The sequence below is a fragment of the Mus caroli genome, chromosome 7 (assembly GCF_900094665.2).
Source record: "Mus caroli chromosome 7, CAROLI_EIJ_v1.1, whole genome shotgun sequence".
Classification (NCBI taxonomy): domain Eukaryota; kingdom Metazoa; phylum Chordata; class Mammalia; order Rodentia; family Muridae; genus Mus; species Mus caroli.
In genome coordinates, this window is record NC_034576.1 from 121,475,255 (window position 1) to 121,480,373 (window position 5,119).

At 41.2% G+C, this 5,119-nt stretch overlaps 1 pseudogene; it reads right to left on the reverse strand.

The window, feature by feature from the left end:
• Window positions 1-342: 342 nt before the first annotated feature.
• LOC110299179 lies at window positions 343-4,919 on the reverse strand (annotated as a pseudogene).
• Window positions 4,920-5,119: the final 200 nt, after the last annotated feature.

The window sequence follows — 5,119 nt, forward strand, 5'->3', positions numbered from 1 at the left end:
TGTCTGGCAGGCAGGTTGTCATTGTAAACTGAAGGGTTTGTAGCTGGGTCAGTGTTGTGGTTGTATAGATTGTATCTTCTGTATTGAAGACTTAACAGCTAACATTCACATATAAGTGAATGAATACCTACCTTATTGTATTTCTGGGTATTTGTTACCTTATTCAGGGTGATTTTTTTTCCTAGCTCCAACCATTTATCTGTGAATTTCTTTCTTTTTTTTCAGTTCAAAAATCTTTATTGTTTATAGTCTTAGGAAAGATGATCCATTCACTCAGTTAAATAAAAAGCTGTGTCCAGGAACCCATCAGCAATGCTGAAAAGGACCCTAGTTTATCCACTTCTACTTATAGATCCAGCCATGGGCACAGGACTTATAGTTGATCAGTTCTTCAGGCTTAAAGCATAGACTACTTCTCAATACTTCCCACCGGATCACTGCCATGAATATTGTTCCTGTCCACTTGGATGCAGAAATCCCCTCAGATGATGCATGACTTAGAATCAGTTGGACTTGTCCCTCCCAACACCATCCAGCCTGTCTTCACTACATTAAGCCTCTCACAGACCATGGCCATCACAGGAACTGAGTTCATGTACTTCACTAGCCCTGGGAAGAAAGAACAATCTTTCAGATCAATGTAGTGATGCTTCAGGTATTCTTCCGATGCCTGAAGGAACTTAATGGCCACCAGGAGGAATCCCTCCTACTCAAGGTGCTTGATGATACGACCCACCAGGCTGCACTGCACACCATCTGGCTTTATGGCAATGAATGTATACTCAAGGTTGGCCATGGTTCGAAAGCCAGTGGGTCAGCAGGTGTATGTGATAAGCATAAGCAATGGGAAACTTACCTATAAATGTCAATATTTCATTTTGGGTGGCTGAGTAATATTCCATATGTAAATGTATCATATTTTCCTTATCTACTCATCTTTGGAAGGACATCTAAGCTCTTTCTAATCTCCAGCTCTTAGGAACAGAGCAGTCATAAACTTGGCTGAGGAAGTATCTCTCTGGTAGGATGTAGCAGCCTTCTGGGTATATGTCCGAGAGTGGTGTAGATGGATCTTGAGGTAGATCTATTCCCAGATTCACTCTGACTTCTATAATGACTGTACAAGTTTGTATTTCCAGCTGCAACAGATAAGTGTTCCCCTGACTCAACATCCTTGCCAGTATGTGTGGTCACTTGTTTTATTGTTCTTGGCCATTCTGACAGGTGGAAGATGAAATCTCAAAGTAGTTTTTATTTGCATTTCCCTGAAAAGTGAGGACCTTGAACATTTCTTTAGGTGTATCTCAGCCATTTGAGTTTTCTTTTCTGAGAATTGTCTGTTTAGATCTATAACATCCCCCTTCCTTTTACAATAGGTTAATATATTTCCTGATATCTAATATTTTGAGATCTTTATATATTTTGGATATTAATCTTCTAAAAGATGTGTAATTGGTAAAAACAAAAAATCTGTTCTGTAGGCTACCACTTTGCCCAAATGATGCTGTTCTATGCTGTGCATAGACTTCTCAGTTTCATGGGATTCCATTTATTAATTTTTGATCTTAGTGACTGTGCTAATGGTATTCTGTTCAGAAGTCTTTTCCAATGGCAATGTGTTCAAAACTATTCTCCACTTTCTCTTCTGTCAGATTCAGTGTATCTGTTTTTTTGTTTTTTTTTTTTTTTTATTTTGAGGCCTTCAATCCATTTGGAGTTGAATTTTTTTCCCATGGTGTTAAGTGTGAATCTATTTTGATTCTTCTACGTACAGCCATCCAGTTTGACTAGAACCATTTGTTGAAGATGCTATCTCCCCCCGCTTTGTATTTCTGTCTTCTTTATCAAAAATCAGGCAGGCATGGGTGTGTGAATTTATGTCTGGATTTTAATTCCACTTAATTGGTTAATGTGTCTATTTTGTAGCAATACCGTGCTGGTTTTGCTACTGTTGCTCTGTAGTGCAGAGATCAGCAATAATGGATGGTACGTCCAGCAGTTCTCTGATTACTCAGGGTTGTTTAGTTATCTTGGGATTTTTATATTTCCATAGAAAACTGAAAACTGGCATGGACTTGAAAAATTATGTTGGAATTTTGATGGGGATTGCATTGAATCTGTAGACTGCTTTGGTAGGTTTGCCATTTTTATTATACTTATCCTACAGATGTATGAGCACAGGATGTCTTCTCATCTTCTGACATCTTCTTGAATTTATTTTTTTCATATATATATATATATATATATATATATATATATATATATATATATCACTTGCATGGTTAGAGTTACCCCAAGATTTTTTTGAAGGTATTGTGAAAGGCCTATGGGCCAAGCATTCAAGCCAATGAGTGTATAGAGTCATACCTGTTCAAACACCACAGTCTGTGTCTTTTTATTGGGATATTAAGACAAGTGAGTGATATTGAGCGTTATCACTAAGCAGTGTTTTCTGATTCTGGTTATTTTGTTGTTGTATCATGTGTGTGTGTGTGTGTGTGTGTGTGTGTGTTTCCCCTCTTTTGGTTTGCTGAGATTATTTATTACTTGTGTTTCTGGGTAGAATTGACTTCTTCAGACTGAAAATTTCCTTCTAGTATCTTCCACAGAGCTGGATTTGTAAATAGATATTGTTTAAATTTGGATTTATCATAGAATGCCTTTCTCCTCCTATTGTGATTGAAAGTTTTGCTTGGTGTAGTATTCTGGGCTTGTACCTGTGGTCTTTTGGAATTTCTAAGAACACCTATTCAGGCCATTTTGGCTTTTAGAATCTCCATTGAAATGCCAGGAATTATCCTGATAGGTCTTTCTTTATATGCACTTAGTCTTTTTTACTTGCATATTTTAATATTCTTTCTTGTTCTGTATATTTAGTGTTTTGTTTATTATGTATTGTGAGGAATTTCTTTTCTAGTCCAGTCTATTTGGTGTTCTCTATGCTTCTTGTACTTAATAGGTGATGTGTTTATAAAAAGATAAAGAGATATAAGATATGTTCTATAGGGGTGTGGTGAGGTATGGAGGTAGGGGGTGCCTCTGTGGGCCCAAACTGGGTCATTCCTTGCCCCCCACCCAGGGACCAGCCACAAGATGGTGTAGTACAGAAAAGAGTTTATTCAGGGCATGGGGAGGGGAGTCAAGAGGGTAGTAGAGACAGAGAAAGGCAGAGAGAGGGAAAGAATAGAGAAGTAGGGGCCGGCCATGACCAGTGGGAAGGGAATGTGGAGAGAAGGGGAGTAAGAGAGCAAGAGGTAAGAGAACAAGACAAGAGAGGCCTAAGGGGGCAAGCAGTCCCTTTTATAGTGGACCAAGCCTACCTGGTTGTTGCCAGGTAACTGTGGGGAGGAGCATACCTGGCCGTTGCCAGGCAACTGGGGTGGAGTTTAGATAGAACAGTAACAATAGGAACCTCCTTCTTTAGGTTAGGGAAATTTTCTTCTATGATTTTGTTGGATGTATTTGCTGTGCTTGTAACCTGGGTTTCTTCTCCTTCCTCCATTTCTATTCTTCTCAGATTTGGTTTTTGCACAGCATCCCACACCTCCTGGATGTTTGTGCCAGGTTTTCTTAGATTTAACATTTTCTTTGACCAAGGTATCCTTTGCTTCTAACTTGGCTTCAAATGCCCGAGATTCTCTCTTCCATCTCTTGTATTGTGTTGACATGTTTCTGAGACTCTTGTTGAGTTTCTAAATTTTTCATTTCCTGTTCCCCTCAGTTTGTTACCTTATTAACACCATTTATACCTTCATGTCTTGGACAGTTTTCTTCATTCATTGCAGTGTTTGCAGTTTTGTAAATTTCAATAATGGGTTTATGCAAACCTCTTTAAGAACCTTGAGCATAATCATAATAGCTAATTTGAAATCCGTGTTTTGTGCTTCAGCTATATTGAGTTTCTTGGGGCCTACTGTAGCAGGGTTGCTGGGCTCTAGTGGAGATATGTTCTGGCTGTTATTGTGTTTTTATGCTGGCATCTAGGCATCTGGGTATGGGATGATTATAATTCTATGTACTGGTATCAGTTCTTGTCTTTATTCCATTCCATGGTTTCTGTTGCCCTCTCTGGTTTTTAGAAGAATGTCATATGGTTGTGTGTTGCCTGATAGGAAATGCTTCTGAGATCCTGCCAGTTGTGTCTGCTGGGATCCTAGGCAGAATGTGTGTGTCTTACTTAGTGATGTGTTAGGATGGCGGGTTGAGTCCCAACAGCACATTTGGCCAAAGCAGTTCTACTTGGAAGAGGTTTTATTGGAAGGAAGAGACAAGGCAGTAGCAGAAAGAGAAGAGAGGAAGAGAGAGAGAGAGAGTGAGGAAGGGGCATTCTCCTTATTTATATGGAAAATTATGTAACACGGGTAAAGGTGGGAGGTGAGCCAAGTGTATGCTGGGAATATGATGCCTGTTGTCTTGGCAACTGGTCTGCAGGTTGCAGGGTGCGTTGTCGCCTATGTGATGTCATAGGTTTAGGATGTCCTGATACCAATAGTTAGGGTTTCTATTGCTCCAGTAAAACACCATGGCCAAAGCAACCTTGGGAGAAAGGCTTTCAAGTCCACATCACTGTTTATTATTTAAAGAATTCAGGACAGGAACTCAAAACAGTGAGGGAACCTGGAGGCAGCAGCTGATGCAGAGGTGAGGGAACAGTGCAGGGTCAGCTCTCCTGCTCTCATGACCGCATTGGGGCCAGCTCTCCTGCCTGCCTCAGGGGAAGAGAGCGAATCTCTCCCTCAATGACTGTACAACACAGCAGACAAGAGGCAGGGCCCACTCCCCCATGCTCATTGCCTCAGGTGCCTTCTGATAGGCAAACAGGGCCAACTCTATTGTGCTTCCTGGGCTACTGTGCTTTCTAGGTCATCTATGGGTCCTCTCTCCAGAGTACTGCAGGTGGCTAGGGGTGGAAGAAGCTCTCCTTGTATTCCCAGGGCCGGCTCTCTCAAGATACCCAGACAAGGTATGGGGCCAGCACAGCTCTCAGACATCAACATGTCCCCAGATGGCAGCCCAGACCAGGGACATCTGCCTGGCCTTTGGTGGTAACAGATCCCTACTACTGTAGGGCCATGGGCCCAAACATGGCCCTGGTGGCAACACAGGCCAGGTCCTAGGT